This window comes from Galeopterus variegatus, unplaced genomic scaffold (genome assembly GCF_000696425.1).
Source record: "Galeopterus variegatus unplaced genomic scaffold, G_variegatus-3.0.2 Scaffold2232, whole genome shotgun sequence".
NCBI lineage: Eukaryota > Metazoa > Chordata > Mammalia > Dermoptera > Cynocephalidae > Galeopterus > Galeopterus variegatus.
Window position 1 is genome coordinate 262,070 of NW_007728343.1, and position 13,607 is coordinate 275,676.

The 13,607-nt window shown below is 48.7% G+C and overlaps 1 pseudogene; it reads left to right on the plus strand.

Annotated features, from left to right (window-relative positions):
• Positions 1-875: 875 nt before the first annotated feature.
• LOC103597195 lies at positions 876-1,619 on the plus strand (annotated as a pseudogene).
• Positions 1,620-13,607: the final 11,988 nt, after the last annotated feature.

Genomic DNA, 13,607 nt, shown 5'->3' on the forward strand with positions numbered 1-13,607 from the left:
AGATTTTTTGGAGGAGGCCAACTTTGGCACTAGGGGAAGAAGGCTGGATGGGAGAGTCCTGTGAGAATGTACTGGTCATCCATGAACCCAGTAAGCATTCAACAAACACTTGTTGCGCAGAGAGTAATATTCCAAACTACCATGAACATTATAGTTCAGGGATAGGCATTAGCCAAACCGTGATAGTTTAATGACAGGTACTTTGAGCCAATCCCAGTTAAATATCAGGGGAGAAAAAGATAATATATAGGCTAGACTGAGCTCAATTTTAGGAAGGGCTTGACTTTGATCCATCACGCAGTAGATCCTGCATTGGTCAGAAACCAACAAGGAACGGAATTCACAAGGTATGATTTAAACAAAAAGATGTTAATGAGGGGACTACATATAGAGTGTGAGCAGGGTTAAGGGAACAAACAAGCAATGCTGAAACACCCAGGAAGCAGCAACGGTGGAAAGCCGTGGGACACAGAGGTGGCTATGACCCAGCTTTGATCCAGTGGATGAGGACAACACTCTTGGGGATGGCAGAGCAACAAGGTGGAAGGAACCTGGGTCCCTGAATGACCTTGTGGAGCTGAGCTGCCTCATCTGTCTGGACTGTTCACCCACTTCTGTACAGTGAGGTGAGAGAGAAATAAGCAGCTGTCCATTTAAGCCACTGTATTCTGGAGCATTCTTTGAATGCATTAGGTTACCTAGCCTGTATGTTTATGCACTCAAAGGCCAGTGCAGCTATAATAGAGTAAGGGAGGGAGGGGGTGTTAGCAGATAGGGCCTGTATGGTAAAGAGTTTGAATTTTATTCTAGGGAGCATGGTAACATGATCTGATTTGCATTTTGAAAAGAACACTCTGATGACTTATGCAGTAAAAATGGCTGCAGCCTGTTTGGCCATTCTTTGTAGAAGATTTTCAGCTGCCCTGAAGGCTTCCTGGTCATTAATTCCTCAAGCCCCTGCTATAGCACAGGTTGCAGATTTTCTGTTAGTTTTTTGTCTTAATACACCAAATGTCACATCCTTCCACAAGTGTAGAATACTTCATAGCACATTGTCAAGGAAAGGACTGGAAGAATTTTTTGAGAACCCAAAGAATTGCAGGGAAGAAAAAGTGAAATCTGGAGCTTCATTGACCTGTCAGCATTAAGGGGCAAAAGTAATGAAGATTCACATAAAATCTGGTATGTCTTAAAGAAAGAAACCTGTTCCTAACTCTCGGCAGGAGGCCAAACGGCAGAGATTGCCAGTACTGAGTCCAGAGAGGTTAGGAAAGGTAGTAGATTCCATGGATGAATTAGATAAACAGGAAAGGAAACAGAAGATGCCCTAAAGCTTCTTAAGACTGGTCAAGAAAAAGCTAGACCTGGTGCTTGGAGAAGAGACATCTTTGGAAGAATCAACTGGCACAAGTTCAAGCAGTGTCTATACTTTGATACATAAATAAAATATATCATAGGAAGCAATTCTTTGCAATGCCATATGTGGAATGTTTTGTCAGACTGAGAACTGAGAAACAAGCCTGCACTGAAGCAAGGAAGAAAAGTTGAGAGAAAAAGAAAAATTTCTTCAGAAAACGTTTCAACATCTTTCTGAAGCCCAGAAGTCAAGTCTTGTCTGAGATGTCTCAACTCCTAATTTACCATTTTGTTTCTCTTGCATAATAGTCTATATGCAAAAGCAAACATGTATTAAGTGGTTTATTAAATAAATAAGTAAATAAAACATTCTGACTGCTGTGTGGAGAATGGAAGACAGCACACAGAAGGAGAGGCTGCGAGACCCATGAGGAGCTATTCTGGATGTCCAGACAAGAGAAGCTGGTGGCCTTGGTCAGGGGTGGTAGCAGCAGAGGTTGTGAGAAGTGGGTCAGGTTCTGGATATGTTTTGATGGTAGGTTATAAAGGATCATCTGATGGACTTGGTTTGAGGTGTTTGTTTGGTCAGGAATAAATGAAATAATACAAAGTGCTTAACCCAACTCTTAGCACATAACTATTGTTTTAATAAGGCCTCTCTGGCCCTGATGATGTAGCTTTTGCCTCCACAAGACACTGGTGGATTGGGTTTGGAAAGCAACTCACTACCTTGATGTCTGTGGACATGGTCTCAGACAGTCCCTGAGGTCCGTCTCAGGAGGGAGGGGTGTCATCGAGCATGGCCCAGAGCCTCAGAGACCGTCACTGCTGCACTCAGGCTTGGAAAGGGTCAAAGAAAGGTTCACTTGCTCTGCCCATTCCTGAACAATAAATAATGACCGAGCACCTTTTAGGAGCTGGGAAGTGTTCCAGAAACTGAGGGAAAAGTACCAACAAGACATGCTATGCCACTGTCCTCGCGTTTCTGCGATCCTTTGCTCTGGGACATACAAAGAGATGAGCCTTTATTTCCCCTTAGCTTTTCTAACCTTCCGCACACACCCTGTGCCACCCTGCTGGGAACTGAGAACAATTAAATTGCTAAGTACTGATACCACGGTCTCTTCCCAGTTAAAAGCTCAAGCTCTCTGAATTCCCTTCTCTTGCCCAAGGTGGATTATGGATGACGTCAGGGTTATTGTAAGGGGCTAGGTGGGGAGGGGCCTTGATGTGGTGGGGCCTTGCGCCTGGCTGCTGCTCATCTACATTGGTGAAAAACGATCTCCCTCCAGAAGCTTGAATGTGTAAAACACACCCTCCCCCCTACCAACATTTCAGTTTTGCCCTCAGTCTCTGTGGCCCCCCTGCCTGTACCTGGGACACCGTCACCATCCACGGCCCTCTCTGCCGGCTGCACCCTGCTCTATTCCCCCCTCCTTCCACCATCGCTTTCTTTTCCTTTCTCACCCAGTGGCCTCTTGGCCTCCTGCTGGATGTGGCCTCCCTGTCCCATGTCTATGGAACCATAGTGGTGAAATGACTTCCAGGTACGGTTGACAGACTTACAAATAAATCTGTAGTATAAGCATGTCCCATGCTGTATTTGGGATATAATTGTGTTAAAAATTATTGTTGCTTACCTGAAATTCAAATTTAACCGGTTGTTCTATATTTTGTCTGGCAATCCTACTTCTCGGGAACTTGATTACGGGGGAGAGGAATGAAAAACAGTGCCGTCTAATATTTTCAAAACGACAGGCCTGCTACAGGGCTCCCCTGCTTCTGGCCTTGTGGCGGGACAGACTCAGACAGGCTTCAGGAAGAAGGAGTTGCCCGCCTTCCTCCCTGGCGTGGGCTGTCCCCAGTTCCTTAGAGGAGCCCATGGTGCCTATGCGTGAAGGGGCAGGGGGCGGGGGCTGATGAAGGAGCCAGCTCTGGCTTCCGGCCTGTCCTCCCCAGTCGCACCAGGCAGGCTCCCCTGGAATGCGGGCAGCCCCGTCCTGCGGGCGAAGCAATGGCTTGCCCAGGACTTTTATGAGGACATTTTTATTGAGCTATAATTGACAAGAGAAAAAAAAAAAAAGAACTCCAAGACATTCCATATTTTTCCCATAGGCCTGTTGAGGTGTGTGTGTGTGTGTGCGTGTGCGCGCGCGTGTGTGTGCGTGAGTGTGTGCGTGTATGCGTGCACGTGTGCGTGCGTGTGTGGGCGTGAGTGTGTGTACGTGTATGCGTGCACGTGTGCGTGCGTGTGTGAGCGTGTGCGTGTGTGGGCGTGTGTGCATGTATGTGTGTGTGCGTGTATGCGTGCACGTGTGCGTGCGTGTGTGAGCGTGTGCGTGTGTGGGCGTGTGTGCATGTATGTGTGTGTGCGTGTATGCGTGTGTGTGCGTGTGTGCGTGTGTGGGGGGGGCGTGAGTGTGTGTATGTATGCGTGTGCGTGTGCGTGTGTGTGTGTGTGAATGCTCATATACCTTGGCCAGACCACACCAGAGTTTTCATTGAAAAGGCGAGGAGGTTTTTGTGTGAGACATTTGACTTGTCTCTCCCCTTCTTTAAGTCAAGGACCACATTAAACATCGGTTGGCGGTCTGGAGAGCCTGTAAGGCTTTTTTCATTAAGTAAATATTCTAGTGGTTGAGAACCAGGGTTTTACGTAGGAGGCTACATTGCATCCTTCTCTCCTAAAGTAAGTTTACGGCCATATGTAAGAAACCTGGAATAGAATGCCCAGCCTGTTATGTATGTGAGCCTGGTTGGCAGAAGCTTATAAATCATAGACAGAAAATAAGTAACAGTAGAGAATGAAAAACATGAGCAAAAAAGAGAAAAACAAAACAAAACAAAAAAAATCATAGACATATATTTAAAAGAATGTGAAAGTAAATCCAGGTGATGGCCTTTTAGAAACGGGCTGATTGTGGTCGCCCTGTTGTGTCCATTGCTGTTCTGAGAAGCTTCAGGAAAAGACTGCATCGCTGCTGGGGTCTGTGTGACCAGCCCTCCCACCCCCCACTCACAAAAGATGGAGAAACTGATCCTCCTTCCAAGCCCCTGGTTGTCTCAGCAGGAAGGAAAGAAACTCAAGCTTTTATTGAGCACCTACTATGTGCCAGTTGCTGGGCTGCTGCTTCCATTTTGTCCTCACAACAGACCTGCGCAGTGCCATTCATCCTTCCCATTTTGACACTTGAACTTGAGGTTCAGAGGAGTTAAATATCTGCTCAGGCTCACACAGCTGGTTTGGGGTGGAGTCTGAATTAAAACCTGAGTCCACATGTGTCCACACGGGTTCTTCCTACCGTCACATCCCCCCGACCATCCCAGCAGTGGTGGTGGTGGTGGCATACAGATGGGGGTGGTGGCATGCAGGTGGTGGTGGTGGCATGCAGGTGGTGGTGGCGGTATGCAGGTGGAGGTGGTGGCATGCAGATGGTAATGGTGGCATGCAGGTGGAGTAGTGGCATGCAGGTGGAGGCAGTGGCATGCAGGTGGTGGTGGCATGCAGGTGGTGGTGGCGGTATGCAGGTGGTGGTGGTGGCATGCAGGTGGAGGTAGTGGCATGCAGGTGGCGGTGGATGTTATGATCTCCTGGCTAGAGACATACTGCTATGAGGGACAAAGCTGGATCGAGAGTGAGATAGGTCAGGCCACATACCTCTGTGTGTGGCCATTTCTGGGACAGGCCTGAATCCACTCACCCATTTTCCTCCCAAAGATACTCACTCTCATCAGGTGGTACCTGTGGTCTGACGGTCTGATAGAAGTTCAAGAAATGAATGGTTGAGTTTCTTTCAGGTGCCAAAAGACAGACTCCCACACGAGTGACCTCAGAGGTTCGTTGTAAGAACACGCTGCGGCTGGCTGGTTAGCTCAGTCAGTTACAGCACAGTCTTGCAACACCAAGGTCAAGCGTTTGGATCCCATCACCAGCCAGTTGCCCTCCCCCCCTCAAAGAAAAGAACACAATTAAAAACAAGGCCTCTCCTGGAGAGTGGGAATGCCTCCCAGACACACCGTGTCTCCGTGACCAGTTCCGTGGGTTCTCCTCAGGTCCAGGATGCTCTGCATTTCAGGGCTCTGGCTTTGTGGGGAACCGGCTTCCCTCTGCTTTGCTTCCGATATTCCTCTTACTACCAGCGGACTCCCTCCACTTCTCCACTTCGTGACTCACGGCTCCTGCTTCCTGACTTCTCTCCAGGCACCTTCCCACCCATCCTGCCACCTCTGACTCTGCGTCTTCCATTCAAACTCTGCAAGAGAGGACCTCGCTGGGTCAGCAATCCCCTGTTCAGGAAAGAGCTCCCATCAATGGCAGCTCTTACATCAGGCTGCCTCACAGGCCTCTGGTGGCCCATGTGTCAGGAGGGCAAACAGTCAAGACCAGGTGTGACAGCAAGTAAGTGAAGACTAGAAAAATAGTGGCTTAAGAAGACAGTCATTTCTTTCTCGTGTAAAGGAAACATGGAGGCAGAGGCAGCCCAGGACTAGCAGGGAGCCCCGAACCCCAACCTACTCCAGGCAGCACCACGCAGCAGGGGATCAAAGGATACACCTCTTCCCTTTTAAAGAGTCTTCTCAGAAGTTCCACACAAGAATTCACTTACATCTCACTGTCTAGGATGTGGTCACTTGGCCACACTTACCTGCAAGAGAGGCTGGGAAATGTTTTACCTCAGCAGGGCACGTTCCCATTCAGCTCACAGTTGAGGCTCTTCACCAGTGCGAGGGGGGAGGATGGAAACTGGGAGGCAAGGAGAAGTCTGTGCCGAGCCCCTGACAGAGATTCTTTGTTTGACCAAACTTTAGTCAGGCTCCCGAAGCTTCTCCTCAGCCCACCTGTGCACTTCCTTGTAAAATCCAGTTTTAGGGGCTGCCCAGTTATCCCAGTTGGTTAGAGCATGGTGCTGACAACACCAAGATCCAAGGGTTCAACCCCTATGCTGGCCAGCCACAAAAACAAAAACAAATCCAGTTTCATCAAAAACCCTACGTCAGTTGAGCACAAACCCCTCATTCTCAACCCCCCCCAGGTGATGTCTGATCACCCTGCCCTGATTTCAGTAAGAATCCTCTTAGGACAGTTTAGCGAGAATCCCCCTCACCCCTGATGTTTCCTCGTAGTCATTTTCCACCCACCGACGCCCACCCTGCTCCTTGGCTATCAGTTCCCACTTGCCCGTGCTGTATTCAGAGTTGAGCCCAATCTCTGTCCCCCACTGCAAAATGCCCTTGCAGCAGTTCCTATACCTACTGTGCTGGTCCTGAGTAAAGTCATCCTTACCGTGCTTTAACAAGTGTCATTGAATCATTTTTTCTCTAACAGGGCCCATCCTGATGCAGCCATCTCTGGCAGATCCATATGGTAAAGAGTTTGAAAGCCAGGAATCCCTCAGAAACGGGGTGCTGGCATGACGGGTGCCTTGCATGGACTGTACAGAGTGCTTATTTATATCTACGTGGCATGGCTTAAAAGGAACCAGAAAGGGCCGAGCCCGTGGCGCACTCGGGAAAGTGCAGCGCTGGGAGCGCAGCGACGCTCCTGCCGCGGGTTCGGATCCTATATAGGAATGGCTGGTGCGCTCACTGGCTGAGTGTGGTGTGGGCGACACCACACCAAGGGTTGCGATCCCCTTACCGGTCACGAAAAAAAGACAAAAAAAAAAAAAAAAAAGGAACCAGAAGAGCCCCTTTCCCCATCCCCCAAGCGTTCCCCTTAGTAGTCCTGCCTGCAAGTTCATCACTCGAGTGGAGCAATGCCTTCCCTAGCACTCCTCTTTAAGTGCACTTGATCCTGGGAAAATTAACCTGTCCCCAATTCTTTATACTTGTGTATATTTTCTTGTATCTGCCTAATCAGCAACCCTCCTCCCCAATCCCCACCAAAGTCAGGATGGTCCTAGCAGACGATATCACTAAGCTGGAGCCCCAGAAGGCTAGTCTGACAGGTCCCAGGTGGTACAGGAGGCAAAGGTCAAATACCCACACAGGGATGTGAAAGGAGAAGGGGTTTGAGGCAGAGAGGGCACGTGGTCAGGGGTGGTGGAAGGCTCTGAAGCAGCAGCTGGGCTGCAGGAAATCTCAGAGGAGGGGAAATTCTAGCAGCTCCCAGGGAGTGAGGGCCAAGCTGACCTGACGTCAAATGGCTCAGGAAGCACGGATCAGAAGATGAATGCAGAAATCTGGGGGAATAAACTGAGAAGAGCAGAGAGATCTAAGGCAAAGGAGAATAAGGGTAGCTGGTTGCTCTTGCTTGCTAGGGAGGGCAGTACCTGGGTAGGTAGGGGGTGGGGTGGGTCATTTCCTGAGTGTTCCTCAGTCCGGTTTCCCCAGGGTCTCAGCGTCTGTGGAGTCCAGTCCCTACCGCAGCTGCCCTCCCCACCCCTGTGGGGAAGGAAATAGAGGAGGCAGCTGTCAAGGCCAGGCTGTGAGCTAGAGACCAGCAGACCCCCAGGAGGCCTAACTGTGGGCAGGAAGGAAGTCCTGGGCCTCTCAGCAGGAGTCTGTTGGCCCAGAAGGAACGTATGGGGTCCAGAGCTTAGGACAGAGCAGGGGGTGGGTGTGATAAGGGGTTCCCTTTCTGGCAGCCTCTTGACCCTGCCCACCTCAAGGCTTTTGCCACCGTATTCCCTCTGGGGCCCAGCCACTCTCCTGATCTCAAGCGGGCCTCTGGGCGGAGAGAAGCTGGGGCTCTGCTGCCGTCTGTGTTCCTCTGCAGACGTGGGGCCTCATCTTCCTGCACTTGGACAGGGTGGATGGATGTGGCTGGCAAGGGGTGGACGGACATGGCTGCTCTGTCCTTTTCTCATTCACACATTCCTCCAGGGGCTAATTTAGTGGTTAAAAGCCAAGACTGCTGTCAGACCTGGCTCTGTCCCTGTGCTAGTTACCTATTGATGTGTAACAAACAACCCCAAAACTTAGTGACTCAAAACAAGAGCATTGTCTTATACCTCATCTGTGGGTCAGTAATTCAGGCAGGCTCAGGTGAACCATTCTTCTGTTCCACGTGGCACTGACAGAGGTCACTCAATGGTATTTAGCTGGCCGGTGTGGTGGCCTGGAGGGCCCAAGAAGGAGTCACTCAAATGTCTAGGGTCTGGGCTCGGCTGGGACTGACATGACCAGTCCAGCATGGAGGTCTTGGGGTAGTCAGATTTCTTTCATGGTGGCTCAGGGTTCCCAGAGAGCATATTCCAAGTGACCCAGGCAGAATTTGCAAGGTGTCTTATGACTCGGTCTCGAAAGTCCGAGGAAACCACTCTGCTACATTCTCTTGACAGGTCACTAAGGCCAACCCAGAATGGAGGCTCAGGAAGTGTTTAAGAACATGAGTTTGCTGACTGAGTTGATAGTTTGATTCTACCACCGCTAGCTAGGTGACCTTGAGAAAGTTTACTTAAGCTCTTTGAGCCTCAGTTTTCTCATCCGTAAAATGGGAATAATAATTGTATCTACTTCTTAGGATTTATGAGACTTAAGTTATATATATAATTTATAAATAAATAAATAAATGTATTTTTAAAATAAAAAAATTTTATTTACTTAGAAGCATTCAGAACGTCAACCAAATAGCTGCTACCTTTTTTTTTTTTTTTTAACCATGAGCGGTAAGGGGATCTTAACTCGTATAACTTCGTATAATGTATGCTATACGAAGTTATTACGAATGTCCCCTCTTGGCTCTGCCTATCACCTCTCTGTGCCTTGTTTCCTCATTTGCAAAAGGCATATATTCATACCTGCCTCAGCAAGCTCCTTTGACCAGGTGTTGGGCGGCAAGAGAGGGTGGAGGGAGGAACCAGCTTTGCCTAAGCTGAAGTATAAACCAGCCCTCAACTGGGCGGCCACTTCATGTCTCAGCCTCAGCTGGTTATTTGTGGTGAGACACTGTCCCTCCATTATAAGTTGCATCAATAAATATTTATAATACACATTATAAAATTTATAAGTAAATTCATATAAATGATAATCTCTATATACACTTTTTAATGCCCGCTGTGGACAGTCTGCTTGTGATCACCAGTATCTGCAGTTTCCCTGACCACATTTCCCAGGCTCCCCTGCAGTTAGGTGCAACCATGGGACATGGAACTTGAGGGGAAGTGATATTATCTGGCTCTACAACCTCCAAGCTTTCTCACCTGGCCTTCCATCAACCTGTGTTGTGAATGAAAAATACACCTTATTGAGTTTAGGCCACTGAGGCTGTGGGGTTGTTTGTTAGAGCCATTAGCCAAGCCTAGATAATGCACTGGTACATAATAAGCTCTAAATTAATGTTAGCTGCTGTTCTGGTCTATTAAATGGTGATAATAGGACCTACCCCATGGGGTGGGAGGAGTCAAGGAAATGGTGGAGAGTTCGACTTACTGGCTCAGCTTCTCTTCGACCACAGTTATTTCATCTAAATACTATGAATGGGGTCATCATTACCTTTTTTGCCTGAAGTAGGATTACCCATAATAAAGCCTCTTGCAGGTTTTAAAAGGATAATATGTGAATTCCCAGTATTATAGTCCTGAAGCCAGTAATAATAGTATAGCTTTAATTCAGAATACTTCCTAAAATCCATTTGATTTGATGGGTTTCGAAACCTAAATATATATAGTAGGATGCTTCTAATGTAGAAGTTAGTCCATTTTATTTATTTTCAATTTTTTAAAAATTATGAAATATTTTAAGAATACAAAAAAAGATATAACAAACATCTTATTCCCACAACTCAGTATGGTCAAATCTTAACATTTTGCTATATTTGATTTGTGTTTTTTTTAAAGAAATAAAACTTTATGGATGAAACTGGAAAAATAAAAATGATGTTCCTAAAGCACTTAGCATAGTACCTGACATATGCAATGTGGTCAGTAATTGTCAGCTGATTTTTTTTATTTTGAAATAATTTTAGATTTACATGAGACATAAAAACAGCAGAGACGTTTCTTATATACCCTTCACCCAGCTTTCTCTGATATTGGCTTCTTTCATAGCCGTGTTACATTTCTTAGGCAAAGAAATTACCATTCACTAAACCACAAACTTTATTCTGATTTCACCAGTTTTTCCACTTATGTCCTTTTTCTGTTCCAGGGTCCAGTCTGGGATACCATGTTGCATTTAGGCTAGCTAATTTTCAGTCATTCATCCATTCACTCAACACACTGAGAACACCGACAACTTTTAGTCCAAGACTGAGGTTCTGAGTATCAGATGATACCAGGAGCCCCTGTACCACATTCTACGATGATAATCACACTATCACTTTTGAGAACTTAGCGTGTATTGCGCAAAGCACTTTTATATGCCCCACTCAATCCTCACAACAATCCTATATGGTGGCTATTATTAATATCATGTTATAGACAGGGAAACAAGTATAGAGAGGTTAACTGAGGTCACACATCTGGTAAGAGGCAGAGGCAGGATTTGGACCCAGGGAGTCTGGCTCTGAAGTCATGCTCTTAATAATACTCCTTCTTTCATAAGGCTGCTCTACAGAAGAGGGAGAGTGGACATGTCACAGATTTCCCTGGGGGATGTGGCAGTCAGGGAGGCATCCTGGAGGAGGTGTCAGCCTGGAGCTCAGTCTGTTTCTTTGGAAGCTTGGGGAATGTTTCACTTTCCTGCCATCTGCATCCTCCTGGGTTCCCTCCCTTCTCTCTCTGAAGCGCCAGATTCTGAACCCAATTCACAGAGCCCCAAGAAGGTGACCTGCTGAAACCCAAGCCCCAGGCCCAGCGCTGGTTCTGTCCCAGCCTCTGGGCACCCACCCCAGCTGGCAGGAGCAGGCTGCCCACACTCAGAGACCAGGATGATGATTTAAAGACTGACTTCTGGAGCCACTATTTTGGGTCCCGCTGACAGTGCATGAGCAAGAAATAGCAACCAGGATGGAGTTGTCAGGTGGAGGGGGGATCCAAAAGAACTCGGGGTGGGCAGTTGGGGCTACCAAGCTGGAACTAACTAGCTTTGTCTGCTCTGGAGAACAATAGGCCCCACCAACCAGAGGATGAACTGAGAACTGCTTTCTATCCCTAGGGTGGAGAGGAGCCCTGCCTGGTTGGGGCTGGGTCCTGGGACTAAGTTGGGCACAACAGCACCAGTCTTTCTGCCATCCTCCAGCTAGGACATATGTATACTCTCTGGAAAGAGCTCAGAGAGCACTAGGGGCAGTGCACAGCCAGCTGGGAGAGGGGACGAGGGCTGCAGGGAGGTGAGCAGAGGAGCTGGCTGGGCAGTACCTGCCCTCGAGCCAGAGACCAGAGATCCTGGATCCAGGAGGTAGCATTCCAGCCCCGTCTCTTCTTGTCTGAGCCTCAGTTTGTTCATCTGTAAAATGGGGATATTAATGCCTCCTAGGCAAGGTGGCATACATTTGTGCAGTTTATAAATTGCAGAAGGGATTACTGGGGGCTAAAACCCAGCCCGTGCTCAGCTGGCCCAGCCGGGCACCCTGACCTGGGGCTATGTCCACTTGGGAGGAAGGGACATCTTTTCTTTAACTAAGCTGTTTGTCTAGGGGTGCTTCTGCCTGAAAAGTTGGTTTGCTCAGAGCAGGCACCTTTTTCAAATTTGCACAAAGGAAAAGCAACTGCCCTCTGGAAATAGGGCAGATGGCACAGGTAGGCAAGCCCCAGGAGAGGCAGAGCTGGCCCCAGGGAGCCTTGGTGGGAAATAGGAATGAGAGACAAAGGTAGCCCAAGAAGGATGAGATCTGCTGCAAAGAGGGTGCCAGGTGAGCCAGATGGTGAGGCGCTTCATCAGCAGGTGGACGTGGGAGGAGAGGAGGTGCCCTCTGGAGGCAGGCCTAGTCCTGGGCCAGCCAGGATCCACTCCCCTCATGGCCTCTGTAGTGGTGGCAACCTGTGGCTGCTGGTCCCCAGACCCACAGAGCTGTACCTGAGGGCAGGGTCATAGATAGAGGGTGTGGGAGCCATGGGGACCCTGAGCCTAGGGAAGGCCTGGCCAGAGACAGCCAACTGGGAAAGAATGGCAAAGCACCAAGCAATCATAATTCAGAGTGGTAGGTGATAACACAAGGGGTGGATGGGCATTTTGGTGCCCTTCTCTCTGGAGGAGCACTTCTCTCAGGCTTGGGGGGTCCAGGAGGGCTTCCCAGAATTGACATCCAAACTGGGACCTCAAGGAGAGGCTGGAGTTAGTTCAGTAAAAAGCAGGGAGAGTGGTGCATTCAGGTGACCCAACCTGAAGCAGGTGCAGTACCAGAGGTAAGAGAGAGCAGTGTGCTCCAGGAACTGCATGTGGATTTACCATTTCTTAATTGAGCATTACGTATGGGAACAGAATTACAGTATGGCTAGAGATGGAGACAGTCTCAGGGAATGAAGCACCTTTATGCTTTGTCAAGGTGTTTGTACTTTGGAGGTTTTAGGCAGAAGGATGACGTGATCAGATTTTCAGTTTAGTAACATGTCTCCTTGGAGGAGCAAAGCTGTTGCGAGGATCCAGGAGAGAGGTGAGGGTGGGTTGAACTTGGGTAGTCACAAGGAGGGTGAAGCTAGGCTGGCCAGTTAGCTCAGCTGGTCAGAGTGCAGCCTTATAACACGGAGGTCGTGGGCTCGGATCCCCATGCCAGCCATCCGTTAAAAAAAAAAGGAAGGTGGGCCGGCCCGGTGGCGCACTGCTACAGTGCGCCGTTTGGGAGCGCAGTGGCGCTCCCGCCGAGGGTTCGGATCCCACATACAGACCGGTTCCCGCTCACTGGCTGAGCGAGGTGTGGGGGCGACACCGAGGGTTGCGATCCCGTTGCCGGTCCCGGTCCGGTACAGGTGCGACACTGAGGGTTGCGATCCGTTGCCGGTCACGAAAAAAGACAAAAAGGAAAAAAAAAATTAAAAACTTGTGTGCATCAAAGGACACTATTAAGATGGTGAATAGACCACCCACAGATGGGAGAGAATATTTGCAGATCATATGTCTGATAAGGGTCTAGTATGTGGAATGTATAAAGAACTCTTGCAACAAAAAAAAAAGCAAAAGATGGGTTCGGATTTTCACACCATCCAGCTGCCAAAAAAAAAGCAAAAGATAAACAACCAGTTTTTTTTTTTTTTGTCTTTTTGTCTTTTTCCGTGTCCGGCAACGGATCGCAACCCTCAGTGTTGCCCCCGTACCGGACCGGGGACCGGCAACGGGACTGCAACCCTCGGCGCTGCTCCCACGCCTCGCTCAGCCAGTGAGCGGGAACCGGTCTGTATGTGGGATCCGAACCCTCGGGCGGGAGCGCCGCT